The 20,185-nt window shown below is 37.9% G+C and overlaps 1 pseudogene; it reads left to right on the top strand.

Annotated features, from left to right (window-relative positions):
- The first annotated feature begins 2,739 nt into the window (after positions 1-2,739).
- Positions 2,740-20,185, top strand: part of LOC149553214 (cytochrome P450 750A1 pseudogene) — a 91,188-nt pseudogene continuing 73,742 nt past the window's right edge.

Raw genomic sequence — 20,185 nt, 5'->3', positions numbered from 1 at the left:
AGATAATGTTAGAGATGTAGAGGCTTGAGGGAGGGGACATGGAACATGTTGGAGAGACCTGAGACAAGAGGATATATGGAGAGCAACATGAGGTTAACATAAAGAGGGATTATAAGAGATTATAAAAAATGGGAGGGAGACAATGAGGATGAGAATAAGAATGGATAGAGAGCTGGTGATGAGGAAGAGGAAGAGTGAATATAGATTACCATCTAAATAGATGTGTGTGTGTGTGTGTGTGTGTGTGTGTGTGTGTGTGTGTGTGTGTGTGTGTGTGAGAGAGAGAGAGAGAGAGAGAGAGAGAGAGAGATGTTATTATATGAGAAGATATGTCAAAGAAAATAAGACAAGAAGATTAGGGTGAGACATGAAGTAAACATTAGGAGATATGGTGAGAGGTAAGGGTACATGAGACAACAAGAGTAGGTGGTAATAATAGGATGGGATGAGAGAGAGAGTGTGTGAGGGAGGGAGAGAAGAGGGAGAGGGTGAGAAACATTAGTTAGACATAGAGATATAAATTTAGAGATAACGAGGCATGAAGGAGGGGAGGTGTGTGTGTGTGTGTGTGTGTGTGTGAGAGAGAGAGAGAGAGAGAGAGAGAGAGAGAGATCATGGAGATGGGGAGACATATGAGGTAGAGAAAGAGGATAAAATAAGGGGAAGACATGACCAATGTACTTAGGAGGGGAGGGAAGAGAGAGAGAGGGGAGTGAGGAGAGAGTAATTAGGGGCGGCATGAGAGATATCATGGAGATGGGGAGACATATGAGGTAGAGAAAGTGGATAAATAAGGGGAAGGACATGGTGAATTTACCTAAAGGAGAGAGTGTAAGAGGGTAATTATGGGGAAGCCATTGTGAGAGGGTAAAGAGCCATGTGAGTGAGAGGGGGTGAGAAACATGTGGTAGATATAGAGGATGAATAGGCTAGGGGGATGATATTGTGAGAGGAGTGAGGGGAGAGAGTTAAAAGAGTGCAGTTAGGAAGAAAGAGAAAGGGAAGAGAAGAGGGAGCGAGTGAAAGACATGATGTAGAGATTAATAGTAATTAGGGGACGAAGCGGTATGAGCATGTGGGAAAAAAAGAGAAAAGAAAAAGAGGGGGAAGAGATGGAGTAATGAATCAAATGGATGGATTTGGTGATGGGGGGGGGGGGAGAGAGAGAGAGAGACGCGAGCTAGACCATAGTGTGAAGGATGAGAGATAAAGAAACATGAGAGAGTTGTTGAAATTGAAACTTTAATTTAATGATTACTAAACAAACCATGTATTATAAAAGTTGAAGCTTTAATAACTCTTTAACTCTTGATTTCTTTAAAGAAATCCCACTATGACCTTTGCTCTATTGCAAACAATAATCTAGCTTTAAGGATAAAACTTATGCTAACACTAATGTAAATGAAACTCTAATTTCAATCCAAAGGTTAATTCTAATTACTTGAATAAAATATATACATTTTGATCATATTAATTATTATGTTGGTGGTGTCCTTTTTTTCTTTTTTTTCAAAGAGAATCTATTGTATTAAGTATATTTTTGAAATGAACATATAAAATCTATAATATATCATAAAATATAATATATTTAATAATTATTATTTATTCTTTTACATTAATGACAATAATGTCATTCATTCTTTCGTCACTAGATATATATATATATATATATAATCTGATAGATATTCTTCTCGAAGTGCCTTTTTTCATAAATTGCCTCAGTGCAATAGGCGCCTCAAAAGGATATCTCTCGACTCATTATATATATTAAGGGAGAGGACTCAATACTTGAACACCCTAACTTTGCACTTATCAAAACCCTACATAAAAATTTCAAATCGCTCCCAATTTTTTATAGCAGCTTAATTGGCGAGTCACCCACTTATAACTAAGGTTTCAAGTCATGACACTCGTTATGATGCCACATCAGCATGCTTTGTGTCAAGTTGTCCAAAACAGTCCAAAAAAAAGTGAGACCAATGATTGTGCATAAAGGGTACCCATAATTGATCAGCTCATGCGACATCACCTCATTGGTTAATTTTTATAACTAAATGTACATTTTATTCAATTTTAGGTAGTTAGCATTGTACTAACAACTTTAAAAGTCACTACAATGTTGTTAAAAAAATGGACATTAAGTCGATAGGTGTAGTTATCAAGTGAACAACTCCATTCACAACTATTGAAACGTGTTGAAGTACTTAAAGTATTGGGTCCTCTCCCCTATATATAAACCAGTGAACTATCCATTTCAAAGGTTCGGGTCATGATAGAATGCCTCGGGTGTAATAATTGGTGATGGAGTTTCTGTGAGTAAGATTTTAATTAAATGTTGAAAACGTCTACAGCCGGACACCGGTGAGATTTTAATTAGGTTAATCATTATTTTATATAAACTTGAAAATAGGACGACGAGATAAGAACATAAATAAGAGAATTCGACAAGATAAGATACGTTGAAGATACGAGACAATTTAATATTCTTTCTTGACTGGGTAACGATCCGTAATCACTAACATACTTGTCATAAAACTATAAAATACAGACCGCCTGTCCTTCCAGATGGGCCGACACACGGCGTTACAAAGTCTTCCTGACGCAGATGGGTCGATAAATTCAGTACTTGAATTCCACTGTGCCCCATAGATACAATTATTTCTATAACTAGGGCTTTTATTTGTGGGTTTAACTTGATGTTGTTTGCGCTTGTGGTTAGAGTTAAAATATCTCCTGACAATGGAGCTGCTTACTTGCTTACTGAACCAGCCCATCGCCATAGGATTCGCTATCTTCTTTCTCTGCCATTTCGTGTATAGGCTTAGGAGGGAAGACAATAAACTTAAATTGCCTCCTGGACCACGTCCATGGCCTCTCTTGGGAAACCTCCCTCACCAATCTCTTACCATGCTTGCAAAGAAATATGGACCCATTACGTTTCTCCGTTTGGGCTCTGTTCCCACCATTGTTGTTTCATCGCCTTCCGTGGCCAAAGAGTTCCTTAAAACCCATGATTTGGTCTTTGCAAGGAGACCGTACACCACGCTGGGGAAATACGTATGCTATTATCATAAAGACGTTATTTCTTTCAAGTCTAGATCAACTTAATATACCGTTACATCTTTAATACAGACATATAATTCTTTAAAATAATTCATAACTTGATGCGCATTTCAATATAAAACTATTATTATTACATTATTATACTAGTTTGGTCCATATGAGGTCATACATTTATCTTATTATTGGTAGTGTAGGAGCATCTAGATTAGATTTTGTTCATTTACATGATTATAATACACCCATACTTATGTCAAACCTTGAGACAGTTTGAGTTTGAATATTTAGATAGTTATGTTTTTTAATTTAAGAATTACACATTGTTTATACAAGGTTTAAAAGTGATTCAATAAGGGAAAATTGATTATAATTATTTCAAATATTAGATTTAAAGAACAATGTATCTTCAATCTTAGTGTATATCTTCTAATTAAGTACTAAAATATTAAATTACTCAATTAGACTTAATATTTTTTAAAATGAATTAGTCACTTTTGACTCCTTGTCTCTATTTCAATGCACTTACCCAAGAATTGAAGTGAAATTCACCAATACATTACTAATATGGAAAACATATTCTTTTGTGTTTCTTAGTCAACTACAATTTGATGTTTTTGTGCAAAGAATTAATAAAAGGTAAATTATGGATGGATACAATGAATATAGGGATAGATGCAATATTTAAAAATAATCCATTAGAGTTCAAATAGCTTATAAAATTAAATATTAAATTGGTTCCAATAGGAGTTATCAAGTAAAACATCAAGCAAATTAATGTTCAAAAGTACAAAAGTCACAAATAGCTACCACAATATTTGCACAAATCCATAAACAATGTTACTCATGAACCTTTATTCTAATTGTAAAAGTTGATGTTATCAAGAGTATCCTTAAATAAATTACTTATTATAGTAGGGTTATATGTTGAATGGATTTGAAATGTGCATTTCTCAATGCTTTGACATATGGTAAAGTCTATGTGCAACAACCAATAGGCTATTAATCTCTAAAAAAAGTAAAACTTGTTAATATGTTACAAGAATGTTATCATAGTAAAATGACACCCTTGTACATAGTAGATTGTCTTAGATTATAAATTTAATATAATATAGTACATTGTACTGGTATGTTTCTGGATTCGATTGTGTTAAGATTTTTACCATCAACATTTTGAATCACACTATGTGATCCATCATCAGGATGAAGAGCAAGAGAAGCACAAATAATATAGTATATTGCAGATAATGGATGACTCAAGAAAGATATAAAGGGAATAGGCCAAGAAAGATAGCACACACTCCGAGGTTGAAGAAAGACAATAAATAAAATATAAATATAAATAAAAGAAACATTAAAAATGGGGGGGGGGGAATGGACAGAAGGACAAGGGGGCCAATAAGGGAACACTCCCGAGGACAGATTAGAAGATAAATAAAGGCGACAAAAGAATAAAGGGAAGAATGATGAGAAAAGACACGGGGAGAAATAAGAATATAGATGAACCACAAAATATGAAATGACTAAGAGCGTGCCTCAAAATTTTTACTAGGACTCAATATGACGAGAATAAAAAGAAGAGAACAATCAGAAATACATAAGCAAGAGACAAACAATGGTCGAGGAAGAAATTACGCTCTAGCTAATAACTATGCGAAAAAATGTATACAAGAGAGGCCAAACCAATAGGAGTGTGTAAAATTTTTTTATGTGCCAATGTGTAAATATTTTTTGGTTCATCTATATTCTTATTTCTCCTCGTGTCTTTTCTCATCATTCTTCCCTTTATTCTTTTGTCGCCTTTATTTATCTTCTAATCTGTCCTCGGGAGTGTTCCCTTGTTGGCCCCCTTGTCCTTCTGTCCATCCCCCCCCCCCCCCCCCCCTTTTTAATGTTTCTTTTATTTATATTTATATTTTATTTATTGTCTTTCTTCAACCTCGAAGTGTGTGCTATCTTTCTTGGCCTATTCCCTTTATATCTTTCTTGAGTCATCCATTATCTGCAATATACTATATTTTTTGTGCTTCTCTTGCTCTTCATCCTGATGATGGATCATGTAGTATGATTTGAAACATTGATGGTAAAAATCTTAACACAATCAAATCCAGAAACATACCAGTACAATATAATGGATTGTGGAAATTTGTTCTCTTTAATTGATACCCTTCATCGGAGGGAAATCTGTTTCAAATCCAAGAAGCTTGAGTTGCTATGGATTAAGCTTATGAAAAAGATTGCAGATTTGGCTTTTCTCAAAAGATGTCAGGACTTCCAGTTGATCCCCTCCTTTGTCAGGATTAAACACCACCTTTGGGGTGCGTACACCAAGAAGATTTTCCTACATGCAGGTCTCTCCCTTCTCAGATGTGTCATTCAGTCAACAAGAAGATCTATCAATCATCTCAACACCATATTGCTCCCCCTGCATCTTGAGCTCGCTTGCTCCTTGCGACCAGATCTTTGGAATCGCCTTGACACTTCATCACACGCCAAAGCATTGGGGCGACAAAAGGGATGTATCAATAGGAAAAAAAGTAAGTTTGAAATGTTGGAGCGCAAGGCGCATCGCTTCCAAGGGATTTCCAACTCGAGGCAGTTTCCTTCACCCTCCTGCCGCTCGTGGACACAGCCCCTCGCGCGCACTGAGCCCGCACCGAACCAGGAGACCATTAGTCTTAGCGAGGCCTCCATGTCGCAGGACATTCAGACTCAGGCACTCATTGCAGATGGCGTAACTAAGGTGCTAGATTCTCCTAGCTGGCAGCATGCCCGTCCAGCTCCTCAAGTACTCGCGAACTGGCCTTCCTCCTCTCTTCCTTCTAGGCCCAAGACTATTCCGTGGTTCAGCTCTTCTCCATGGAATGACCATCGAGACCCCTCTCTGTTGTCGGGAGTAACGCAACGGTCCATTCCCTTCAATGGCTCTTCTCTGGCCAGTTCAGGTACGTCTCCTTCTGCTTGTTTGCCTTCTTTGCCTCCTTCTGATGGAATGTTTGGCATGTCTTGCATTAATGACAACGCTACTGTCTCCCAGTCTAATTATGAACCTCAAGCCCCTCCTAGCTTTGCGCCTCCCAATGGTGTGACCCTTATGCAGGTTACACCCGCCACCCTTGACCTGTCTACTGCTGTAGGTGATTCTAGCCTCCGTAGTAAGTGTCTACCTACCCTCTCTTGCCCCTTTCCTTCACCCACCTCAGGCCCCTCTCGCATCCACCCATTGGATGAAATTGGTGGGAAGGAGCTGACTTCTCCTCCTTCGTCCCCATCCCTAACCTCGGTCTCTCTAGTTGGTGTCCCACCCAACCCTTTATCCTGCGCTTCTAACTTGGTGCACAATTGGGACAGCAAACTCATCGTCAACTTATCGAGTGTCACCCTCGACCCCCATTCTTTTAACCTCTTGAAAAAGGGTCTTAGTTTCGAGGTGGCACCTTGTACCATTCCGCATGTTGACTTTCTTGTTGAGATTGAGAATGCTATCTGTGCTCTCCCTAATGATGCCGTCGAAGAGATTAGACAGGATTGCGCAGTTGCCTTAAGGCGTGCCAAGCCTCCTAGGCGCAACATCACCAAAGTGGAATTCATTTCTTTCAAAAGTTTGTTGCGTCACAATGACTTAGTCATTACCAAAGCTGACAAAGGTAATGCTACTGTCATCATGAATAGACAAGATTATGTTTCTAAGATGCTTAACCTTTTGGAGGACTCTCGGAACTACAAAACCTTGGCTTGTAATCCTTGTGCCAAAATTTTTAAAAAATTCAAAGCTAGTTTCTTGGCCTCATCCTTTGATGCTAACATCAAAAAGAGGTTAATCCCCTCTAGGGAAGTCACCCCTCGCATCTATGGTGTCCCAAAAATCCACAAGGAGGGTATCCCCCTGAGACCGATTGTTGACACCATAGGATCCCCCACATACCCTCTTGCGGCCCATCTTGCCAGATTAATCTCTCCCTTGGTCGGCAAATTTGATTCCTTTGTCAGAGACTCAACACACTTTATCGAATTCATCAAGGATGCTTGTCTTGATAGTAATGATGTCTTGGTGAGTTTCGATGTCGTCTCTCTCTTCACTAAGGTCCCAATTCTCGATTCCATCGAAATCGTGAAGTGTAAGACCAACGCAGAGATTGCAAGTTTGGTTGAGGTGTGCCTTTGATCCACTTTCTTCTCCTTCCAAGGGGTCATATATGAGCAAGTTGATTGCGTGGCCATGGGTTCCCCTCTCTCTCCAGTCATTGCCAACCTTTATATGGAACATTTTGAAGAGTTGGCCCTCCGATCATTCCCTCTTCAACCTAAGTGGTGGAAGCACTTTGTTAATGACACTAATGTATGTTGGCCTCATGGGCTTGATAGACTAGAAGAGTTCCAACAACACATCAATAACTTAGCGCCTAGCATATCCTTCACCAAGGAGCTAGAGTCTGATAGTCAATTGCCTTTCCTTGATGTTCTCCTCATCAAAAAACCTGATGGCTCTCTGGGTCATCGTGTATTTAGAAAGGCAACTCACACAGACTTGTACATTCACGCCTCCTCCCACCACCATCCCAGCCAAAAATTGGGCATTCTCAAGACCCTTGCTTTGAGAGCTTTTAGAATTTGTGATAATGATCACTTAAGCCTTGAGCTTGACCACCTCCGCAAAGTCTTTAAGCTCAATGGATATTCCCCTAAACAAATTTCCAGGGCTCTCAACCAAGCAAAGTTCGTCCACCATTCCCTCCCTGCTCCCAACCCCTCCTGTCCCCCCCTAGTGCTCAATGCCTCTCTCCCCTTCATTGAAGGCCTTTCCCACAAAATCTCCAAAATCCTAACCAAGAAAGGCTTGCGTGTAGCCTTCAAACCCCTCGCCAAGCTTAGAGACCTTGTTCTCCCCATCAAGGACTCTAGAGACACTTTTTACAACTCTGGGGTCTACAAAGTGGTCTGCTCCTGTGGAACACCTTATATTGGTGAAACGGGCTGCTCATTCCACACTTGGATCAAAGAGCATGTCGCCGACATTAGACACGATAGAGTGTGCAAATCAGCCTTAGCTGAGCACTCCTTCACGACCAAGCATCACATTTGCTTGGAAGACACTCAGGTGCTTGCCAAGGAAGATAACTTCTTTAAAAGAAAACTCAAAGAAGCAGTCGAGATCCACAAACACCCCATTAACCTTAATCGTGATGATGGTTGGAACCTTAACCCCTCTTGGCAGCCAATGCTGGCTACAAGGGACAGAGACCAACTTCACGTGGGTTGACCTTCCTCTTTTTCAACCCCCCCTTCCCTCCTGCTTGCTTGCCCCCCTTCTCCCCAGGTGGTCTCCCACTCCCTCTTTGTTCTTCTCGCCTTGTGCTCCAATTGGGTTTCTCCTCTTCGTCTGCCTTGTTGTTGGTAGTTGTTCCCTTTGGGTCTCTTCTTTTCTCGTTGGTTCTTGCTTTTAGCTTGGATCTCTTTGACCATGTGGAGTAGTCTTTTTAGGTGTCGAGGTCCTAATGGGCGCTGAGCAGCAGCCTTAGCTCCTAGGGGTACACTTCTTGCACACCACCTTTTGGTGGGCTTGGGGCATGGGTGTTCTCCTGGGGTCTTGGTCTCTTTTGTTTGTGTTCCCTTCTTGCTTGTTTCTTTCTTTTCATGTCCTCCTTGTCTCTTTTCCTCGTCTTTGTCCCTTTGTGGTGGTCCTTTTTTTCAGCTTGGGTTTTCTTGTATATAGTGGCGTTCACATGCATATATGCAGTCTTATATATATTTATATATATATCCACTCATGCACATTTATTTCCTATTTCTTAGCTATTTTATTTAGTTTATTCTTTTACTTTCATAGATACCATAGATATATATATATATATATATATATATATATATATATATATATATATATATATATATATATATATATATATATATATATATATATATATATATATATATATATATATATATATATATCCACTCCCGCACATATTTATTCCTCATTTATTTTTATTTTTTAGTTGGTTTATTTATTTTTACTTTATATTGATTCTCGTATATATATATATATATATATATATATATATATATTCACATACTCTTTTGCACACACTCATAGTTATATAATAATGCATTGTTTATATATATAAATATATATATGAATATGTGTGCATTTAAATATATTAATGTATAAATATGCATGTATTCTAATATATATATGTATATGGATGTATTTGAATATTAATATAATTACATACTATACATACATACATACATATATATATATATATATATATATATTCGACCCTTTCAATATTTAAACACACACATTGGCACATAAAAAAAATTTACACACTCCTATTGCTTTGGCCTCTCTTGTATACATTTTGTCACATAGTTATTAGCTAGAGCATAATTTCTTCCTCAACCATTGCTTGTCTCTTGCTTATGTATTTCTGATTGTTCTCTTCTTTTTATTCTCATCATATTGAGTCCTAGCAAAAATTTTGAGGCACGCTCTTAGTCATTTCATATTTTGTGGTTCATCTATATTCTTATTTCTCCCCGTGTCTTTTCTCATCATTCTTCCCTTTATTCTTTTGTCGCCTTTATTTATCTTCTAATCTGTCCTCGGGAGTGTTCCTTTATTGGCCCCCTTGTCCTTCTGTCCATTCCCCCCCCCCCTTTTTAATGTTTCTTTTATTTATATTTATATTTTATTTATTGTCTTTCTTCAACCTCGGAGTGTGTGCTATCTTTCTTGGCCTATTCCCTTTATATCTTTCTTGAGTCATCCATTATCTGCAATATACTATATTTTTTGTGCTTCTCTTGCTCTTCATCCTGACGATGGATCACGTAGTGTGATTCAAAACGTTGATGGTAAAAATCTTAACACAATCGAATCCAGAAACATACTAGTACAATATAATGGATTGTGGAAATTTGTTCTCTTTAATATAGTACATGTTATATATTATATTATAATATAACATATGATGCTTCAAATGGTTTAAAGGGGGTCATGGCGATGACCAACTTTAACTCCTTAAGATACATCATATTATTTGAATTGGTCAAAGAGGGTCATAGGGAACCCTATGACCCCCTTTGATCCATTCAATCAAATAGTATATTTTAAGGTGTCCTAACACCCCATAAGACACATAATATTGTACTAATTGTCAAAGTAGATCAAGGGGTACTTTGACCATTTTGATAAAAACATATGGGGTAAACCCATGACCCCTTTGACCCCTTAAGGCACATGCTATCATCAAATGGGTCAAAGGGTGTCATAAGATTCCACATTACCTCATTTGACCCATCAGAACAATTTTTTGTGACTTAAGGGGTTTAGGACCCCTTAAGACACATATGATTCCATCAAAAGGATCAAATGGGATCATAGGGTTCCTTATAATCCATTTTGACCTATTTGAATGATTTGATGTTTCTAAAGAGGCCCTATCACCCATTAAAATGCATATGATATGATAAAATTGGTTAAATGGGATCATGTGTACCCCATGACCCCCTTTGCCCGTTCAAATCATATTGTGTGTCTTACGAGCCCCAGGATGTGTTAAGACATATATGATCTAATAAAATGAGTCAAAAGGGATCATGGAGTACCCTATGATCTTCTTTGACCCACTAGAATAATAATATGTGTCTTAAGGGGTCCCAGCACCCACGAAGACACTTATGATGATATAAATGAGTCAAAGGGAGTCATAAGGTACCCCATGAACCCCTTTCATTCATTAAAGAAATAATATGGGTTTTGAGGGTTCCTAGGACCCCTTAAGACACATAATATTAATCTAGTGGGTAAACAAAGGTAAAGTAGTACCCATTGAAACTCTTTGACCCACTTGATCAAATCATATGTGTCTTAAGAGAGAAAGAACCCCTTAAGGCACATACTATCTTTCTAATGGGTCAAAGGGTTTCACAAGGTGCCATGTGAACCCCTTTGACTCATTTGAATGATAGTATGTGTCTTAAAGGTCCCAAGGACCCTCTATGGCATATATAATAGGATTGAATGGGTCAAAGCAAGTCATTAGGTGCCCCATGACCCTCTTTGACCCATTAGAATAATATTATGTGTCTTTAGGGGTCCCAGGACCTCTTAAAACACACGTGATCTAGTTGAATGGATCAAAGGGGGTCATAGACTATCCCATGACCCCCTTTGACCCACTAAAATTATATTATGTGTCTTAAGGGGTCCTAGGATACCATTTCTGAGGTGTTTGCTTCAAGCCATATAAACTCTTCTTCAATGTGCACACTAGATTATCCTTACCTTGCACCTCAAATCCCTGTGGTTATGCCACATATATCTCTTTAGCCAAATCACCATGAACAAAGGTTGTATTAAGATCAAGCTTTTCCAAATGCAAATATTCAGTAGCCACAATAGTTAAAACAATATGAATAGAAGTCATTTTAACAAAAAGAAAGAATATCTCATCAAAATCAATGCCCTAGGATCCTACAAGGGTGCTACTCATTGACCCCAAGACCCCCATAGAAATAAGTTGGGGGGAAACCATGCCGAATAAAACTCCCAATCTGATTAGGCTCCACATCACAACATATGATTCCCTAGAACCCCATTTGACCCATTCAAATGTTATGATATGATGTGTCTTAAGTGGTCTTCATACCCCTTAAGAGATATAGTTTGTATGAATGGGTAAAAGGAGTTCATGGGGTACCACATGACCCCATTTGATCCATTAAAATGATGTTTTTTTCTCTTAAGGTGTCCAAGGACCCCTTAAGACATAATACTTGATAAAATGTGTCAAAGTAGTTCATTGGGTACACCATGACCCCCTTTGACCCATTTTACTAGATCATATGTGTCTTAAGGTGTCCTAGAACCCATAAGAACATACATTTCCATCAAATGGATTGAAAGGGGTTAGAAGGTTCCCTATGACCCCTTTCAACCCACTCAAATATATTAGATATGTTCTTAAGGCCCTACAATCGCTAGGAACATATGTTGTCATCTAATGGGTTGGAAGGGGTCAAAGGGTACCCTATGACCCCTTTCAACTCATTTGAATAGATGAAATTTGTTCTTATGATTTCTATGACCTCAAGGAACATATTTTGTCATCTAATGAGCCAAAAGGGGTCATATGGTACCATATGACCCTTATTGACCCATTAGAACATAAGAGATATCTTCCTAGGTGTTCAAACATATGTTGTCATCTAAATGATTAAAAGGGATGATAGGGAACCTTTATACCCTATCACCCTTTTTGACCCATTCAAAGATAAGAAATATGTTTTTAGGGGTCCTAAGACCCCTAAGAACATATTTTATCATTAAAGGGTTGAAAGGGGTCATAAGGTACCTTGTCACCTCATTTCATCCATTTGATGAGATGATGAATGTTCCTATGAGTTTGAACACCCCTATGAACATATGTTGTAATCTAATGGATCATAAGATGTTTTATGACCCCCTTTGGACCATTAAAACATAAGAGATGTGCTCCTAGCAATCCTATGACCCCTAAAACACACGTCCTCGTTTAATTGGGTAAAAGAGGTTATAGGGCACCCTATGACCCCATTTGACCCATTTGATGACATGATGTATAGACAAACATGTGCTGTCATCTAATGGTTCAAAGGGGTCATAGGGTACTCTTTGACCCCATACAACCTATTCAAACATATGAGATATGTTCCAAGGGGTCCTAGGACCCCTAGGAATATATGTTTTCATCTAGTGGGTTGAAACGGGTCATACAATACCATATGACTACATTTGACCCATTTGATAACATGATGTATGTACCTACGGGTCCAAGATCCATAGATGGTGTCATTTGATGGTTTGAAAGGCATCATATGGTACCTTATGACCCATTTTGATATATTTAAACAAATTTTGTAATCTAATGGGTCGAAACGGATCATGGGGTACTTTATGACCCCTTTCGACCCATTCAAACATAAGAGATATATTCTTAGGGGTCCCAAGACCCTTAGAAACATATGTAATGATCAAATTGATTGAAAGAGTACATGAGGAACTCTATGACCCATTTTGATCCATTTGAACATATGAGATATGTTGTTAGGGTTTCTAGGACCCCTAGGAAAAAATGTATTCATCTAAAGTGGAAAGGGGTCATAGGGTATTTTATAAATCCATTTGGCCCATTTGATGACATGATATATGTCCCTAGGGGTATTAAGAACCCTATAAATATATGTTGTCATCTATTGGGTCAAAAGGACCCTATGACCCCTTTTAACCCATTCGAACATATGAGATATGTTCATAGGGGTCTTAAGATGCCTAGAAGCATGTGTTGTCATCTAATGGGTGGAAAGGAGTCATTGGGGAAATATTCTCCCAAGATCAAGAGGCTCAAACACAAGCACAGAAACATACCAAAGTATGATCAATATAAAATGAGAATGCTCTCTAATGTACAATACACGCTAGGAGTGCCTATATTTAAAGGCCTTTGAGATGCATCTAGAATGTGTCTAGAAAGGAGCTAAGAGATAAGCACAAAAACTAAGCACATGTCCTCCATTGTGCATGAATGTACATGCATCAATGAGAGGATAAGAATGATAAGGTGTCATAGACATAAAGATGTAGACACCATGTGCTTAATTAGAATGCTAACTCCTATGGTGTAGACACCATGTGCTTAAATGAGGTGTGAACTCTAGTGTTGTCAACATGACAACTCACAAGAGTACACATACTCCTAGGTGACTAACTAAAAAATAATCAAATATGTATTAACCTAAGTAAACTTAAGTAAAGTGTAAATAGTAAATACTTATTTAGACCAACACCCCTCCTTAAGTGCAACTTGGGGGAATGCATTTAAGCTTACGAATGCATGATGGGTCCTGGCTACAAGGCCATGTTAGGTACCCATGTACAAAATAAATGCTCTATATACAAGATGCAATGCAATCTCTCATAAAGCAGAGAAAGAGGGAAAACCTCATGGGTAAAACCCTCCTCCAAAAAGAGAGATATGTACAATAAAGAAGATGAGAGAGAAGAAGACCTCATAATAGGAAAAAATCCCTTTGAGAAGAAAGAAGAGAGAAGTCAAGGGAATCCCCTTTCTACAACATCCTACACCCCCAAGAGATCTCGCAAATGAGTATACTTGACCTTAGTGATGGGTTTGGTGGAGATATCGGTGACCTACTTTGTTGTAGGACAATACTGTAATGCAATGATCTAATCTTGAATCAGCTCTTTGATGTAGTGCATATGAACCTTGATGTGCTTGGTCCACTGATGCTAAATTGGATGCTTAAAGATCTCAATAACACTTTGATTGTCACAACGAATAACTGTAGGCTTAGGTAGATCAAATTGAAACTCCTCCAAGATATGCTGTAACCAAAGAGCCTTTGTAGTTGCATTGACAGCGCCTTGATACTCAGCCTCTATGGAAGAAAGGGAAACATTATTTTTTTTCTTACTCTACCAAAAAATAGGGCCATAACCAAGGTGAAATATGTAACTTTAAGTAGGCTTGCAATAATCAATGTCCCCTGCATAGTTTGAGTCTATATATCCAACCAACTAAAGTCTTGTACCTACTACATAATGTATCCCATGTGTATGTGTACCCTATATATAGTGCAAGATGCACTTGGTAGCCTTCCAATGAACCTCATATGGCTCTTGCATGAAGCAAGAAACCATGTCAGCTACAAAACCTATACCAAGGCGAGTATGTGTCAAGTGGATAAGGCTCCCAACTAATTTTGTATACAATGTAGCATCAACAAGTGGAGTGGTGCACTTGGCCTCTAGCTTGACACTTGAAACAAAGGGAGTAGGAGCAAGCTTGTACTCACTAATGTGAAGCTGAGAAAGAAAATCAAGAGCATCCTTGGGCTAAGAAAGTGTGATCCCTATTGAAGATTGTGTGATCTCAATAACAAGGAAGTAGTGTAGCAAACCCAAGTTTGTCATAGAAAATCTATCCTATAGAGAGGTCTTGACACTAGTAATGGTGGATGAAGTGTTCCCTATAATGATCAAGTTATCTACATAAAGCATGAGTATCAAGTGTGAGTCATCCCACTAAAGAATATAGACATTTGAATCAGAATGACACATGGTGAATCCTACTAAGAGTAGGAAGGAATCCATCTTGGCATACCAACCCTGAGGAGCTTTCTTAACACCATAGATAAAATTATTCAATCTAGAAACCATAGTAAAATCATGTACAAACCCATGTGGTTGCTCCATATAAATCTCCTTGTGAAGATCACCATTCAAAAAGGTACTCTTTACATCCATCTGGTGTACAACCCAGCCATGAGCTACAACAATAGCAAGTGTTAGGTGAATGGAGTTCATCTTGGTGACTGGTGCAAGAATCTCTATATAGTCAATACCTGGTACCTATGAGAAACCTTTGGCCACTAGTCTTGCCTTATGCTATCAATGCTTCCATCTGCTGCAAATTTGGTTTGATAGATCCACTTACATAGAACCACCTTTCTTCCCTTAGGAAGGGAAACTAAGTCCCAAGTGTTTTTTTCATCAAAGACTTATATTCTTCCTCCATAGCCTTCTCCCATTCTAGAATACCTAATGCTTTCTTAAATGATTGTGGATCTGAAGTAATGGCTATATAAGCATGTGGAAATGACTTGTGTTGTGACCTAGTCCTCCAAATCTTTGAAGGATTACCCACCAATGCACCTACTGAATTAAGGGTTTTTTGTGCCCAATGAGGTTTAGTGGAAGAAGCAGGAATGTCCTCAACTGTTTGTGGACCCTGTGAAGGTGGTGGCCTATGAGTCAAAGTTGAAGGAATCTCATCTTCCAAGTCACTATCATCACTGTGATCATTGTCCATGAAGGAGGAAGAAGGAGTTGAAGAAGCCAAACTTGGACAAGTTTCTTCAAAGTAAATACTCTTCTTGTAAAAAAATTCATGAGTCTTTGGATCCATGAGTTTGTGTGCTTTAAGATGGTCAGGATATCCAAAAAATATGCATGGTTTTATTTAAGGTTCTAATGTCTTTCACTTTTGTGGAGGTATCCTTGCCCATGCTAGACAACCAAAATCTTTGAAGTGCTCGACGCTCAATTTTTTGCCACACCACATGTCAAAAGGTGTTATTCCATCTAAGGCCTTATGCGAACTTTTGTTTTTGATGTAGTTGGAACAACACATGGCTTCTACCCAAAACACTTGATCTAGAGACTTATGTTGAAGTATACAAGTGATCATTTCCTTAAGAGTTCTACTCTTCCTTTCAATGAAACCATTTCGCTGTGGCATGTATGCAAATGAATGTTGAAGATCAATACCCTCATGAGTGCAAAATTCTATGAGCTTGGAGCTAACATATTCCTTGCCATTATTTTTTCATAGGATCTTGATGGCTTTCCCTGATTTTTTCTCAACTTGAGCTTTGAAAATGATGAACTTGTCAAATACTTCACTCTTATGAGCTAGGAAAAAGACATAAGTGTATCGTGAAAAGTCATCAATAAAGTTTAGAACATAGCGGGACTTACCAAAAGATGGTACTGGAAAAGGGCTAGCTACATCACTATGCACCAATTCAAGAACAACAGTTGCCTTCCAAGACTTCCCCTTATTATATTTATCTTTGGGATGCTTGCCTACTTCACAACCTGGACATACACCCTCTGAATACTTGACTTGAGGTAGACCAATGACCATATCCTTGTTTTTGAGTTGTTGAAGATAGTGATAATTAAGATGTCCAAATCTCTCATGCCATAGTTTACTTTGTGTGTTTGAATGAGTCAACAAGGCAAGGCAAGTGGACTTAGGCACAAAATGTGAGAAAGAATAAATTCTTGTCTCATGATTTAACTTTCCAACTGCCACCATAGAATCATCTTTGAGATTTTTCACCACAACTGTATTAGGGAGAAACTCTACTTTATTGCCACATCCATAGTGAGTGATCTTCTAGATGGAGAGAAGGTTGGTGCTAAGGTTAAGAACATGTAGAACATCATTGAAGACGTCATTATACAACTCAACTTTTCCTTTCCCTTGTACTTCCACTTGAGTATCATTTCCCACATATATGTAAGATACATTTTATGGTTTCAAAGAGAAAAACTGCTCCTTTGAAGCACCCATATGATGTGTTGCTTTTGAATCAAGAACACTTTCCTCACCATTGTTTGTACTTGAAACTAAAGCTTGTCCCTTACCTTTTTAAGTGGATGAAGATACCTTATACTTATATGCATTTGGTACATCAATTTTTTGTTTCCTCATGAAGTTGACCAATTCATCAATCTACTTATCCTTGCACTCCTGTTCATCATGACCATTCTTCTTACAATAGGAACAAGTTTTATCCTCCTTTTTCTTGGAATTGTTCCCTTTTTTATTATTTTTGTAAGAAGATTTCCCTTGTTGTGAAGAAGATTATTGAGTGGAACAAGATTGATTTGAGGAAGATTTTTGTTTTGAGGAGGATTGTTGCGTGTCATCTTGTGGCTTAGCCTTTCATTGCTTTCGTTTCTTGTTGGAGTTTTTACCACTCAAATTCCCTTCATTTGCTACCAAGACTTTGGTCTTGGAGGAGTAGATAATTCCCATACTCACTAGATTATCATGTTCTAAGACCAACATTTTTGAAAATTTCTTGAATGAAGGGTTAATGTAGGCACTACACATCATTAGTTTGTGAGTATTAAACTGGGAAAAAAAGGAGCATATTCAGGTGGATGATGAGTCATGATGTGTTTGATCATCTTTCCATCCTTGATGGGTTCACCACATTCCTTAAGTTGTGCCCTATAGTTGTCTGCTTAGGTAATATAGTCTTTGATGGTATTAAAATTCCTAGGATCCAACTTGAGAAGTTTATCCTCAATAGTGTAAGCCATGTCTTCATCTACTGCCCCATACAAAGCTTCAAGTTTAGCCCAAACCTCTATTGGAGTGGTATGCTTCCTAATGTGATACTTGATGGGATTTGAGATATGTTTCAACAAGGTTCCTAGGGCCATCTTTTGTTTGGATTCCTAGTCTTCTTTCTGAGCTTCCTCAACATCATTAGGAGGTTTCTTTGCTGCACCAATTACATAATGTAGTAAACTTTTTCTACCAATGATTCATTAATGTTTTTTTTTCCAAGGAGCATAATTATGTGGATTTAACTTTGAAAAAGAACCCATAATGCAAGAGAACAGGATCAAGGAGACATAGTACATAGTACACATACTCTGCCTTTTCACTCAATCAAAAATTCCACCCCTCCCAAATGAATGATTTTGGCACTTTATAATTAGTGCCATTATAATAGGCCACTTGTCAAAATGGAAAAAGTGGGTTTCTGATTCTACTGATTACAACCTCTATTGAGAGTACAAATGTGGAACTTTACAATGTAGCTCAAAGATACTACAATTGTGAAGCAATATAATGCAAAATAAGACCTATTTTTGAAAGTGGTATTTTTGTCCATGCAAGCCTAAATCTAATTGTAGACAAAAAAAATGCACTTTCAAAAAAAATGGAACCTGAAAAGGAGTCCAGATGAGCTCGTACGGTGTGTTTGAAGTTGCAAAATGTAGGATTAGATAGGTATTGTCACCAAAAAAGAGCTATAGCATTGAAAAGTTCAAAAAGTCTACACAATTTTTTAAAAATGCACCTAATTTAGAGTCTGGATGTCCAAGTTATGGCCATTTGAAGTTGGGCTCCCAAATAAAAACTACTTCTAAAGAGGGGTCTAGAGAGGAAGAAACAATTTTAAATTTGATAGTCAAATGGCCTTTATAGTAGTTCAAAATTGCCCTTTAATGACAGTCAAACGATTATCAAATTTAAGACCATAGTTTGCTAACGTCAGATAAAATGTAGGCCCCTATTAACATGGTAATGACATCACCTGTACTGCTGATGATGTCATTACATAGGAATTCATATGGTCATGTACAAAAAAGCTAACATGTATGGCTAATTTAGTGTTGACTATACAGATGCGTGCCAAGGGTCTGGAGTTGATGTGTGGTAGGCATAGATTGGTTGGTGTAGGCACAAGGTGATGTGGATGTTGTGAGTTGTCACATTGTGTGGTGCTATAGGTTCTAGCAGAGCAGTCCATGTGTCAGCTCCGTTCGGTGACTGTGCACATTGAGAATGCTTTACAATCGCCAGTAAAGCCAATAGACTGCCAAAAATTGTATTGATGATAGGTTTTAATTCATGAGCTGGAAAGTATAACAATTGCTAGAGATAGTGCCTACGGTAGTCAAAATTTTGGTGGGGACTAAAGAATTAGTCCCACATACGAAAGGAATCTGCAAATTACATAGTATAAAACTAAAAGCTTGCAATCATAAAATAAATTAGCTCACCATGTGGAAAGTGCTTGGTAGGATTTGAAGGGCCACCTAGTCGGTGAACTTGCCAATGGAAATTAGTGTTGTTGCAGCAAATCGTAAACTGTTGGTAAAATGAAAATGGTACCAAGTTGCAATTGTTGTCAATGGTGTCTACTACGGGTGCCATATTTTTTTGGTGGTCACTGAACTATTTGTATTAGTCCCACATTGGTGGGAAAGGGGACCACATACTACTTTTTAAAGACTACACCAGATAGTAAAAATCAAACAAGTCGCAAGGGTCTTCAGGTGCCGTAAATTGTTGACGCCAGATTTGGTGATTGCTTAGAAATTTTTGGAAGCCAAAATATTATGAATGTGCTGCCAATTGGATAAGGTATATACTAGAATATGAATATGCTAGGCAAATATTCCTCCTTGCAAGGCCAGGGTGTGACTGCCTAGTTCTACCAAAAAAAAAAATCTCTGTAAGCCTGATTGCGCAAGAATTTGAATTTTTTTTTTCCAAAAGAGTAGAATTAAATAGATTTGAAAATGAATTAACCAAATCGAAAAATTACCATACCAAATTTGCAAATTGGGCCTTCAGGTTTCAGTTTGCAAAAAAAATTTGCCTCATGATTGACTATAGCCTAAAATAGGAAAATTTATAGCTGATTTTCACTGAATCATCACTCTAGACACAATGGCAAGGTCTGCTTCAGCTCTAGATGCTCCCAATTGCTATAGATGCTTTGGATCTAAATTGGGTCCCTTCGAGAG

The sequence above is a fragment of the Cupressus sempervirens genome, chromosome 6 (genome assembly GCF_028749045.1).
Source record: "Cupressus sempervirens isolate cs-2001-9-10 chromosome 6, ASM2874904v1, whole genome shotgun sequence".
NCBI lineage: Eukaryota > Viridiplantae > Streptophyta > Pinopsida > Cupressales > Cupressaceae > Cupressus > Cupressus sempervirens.
This window is presented reverse-complemented; position numbering and strand designations above follow the sequence as displayed.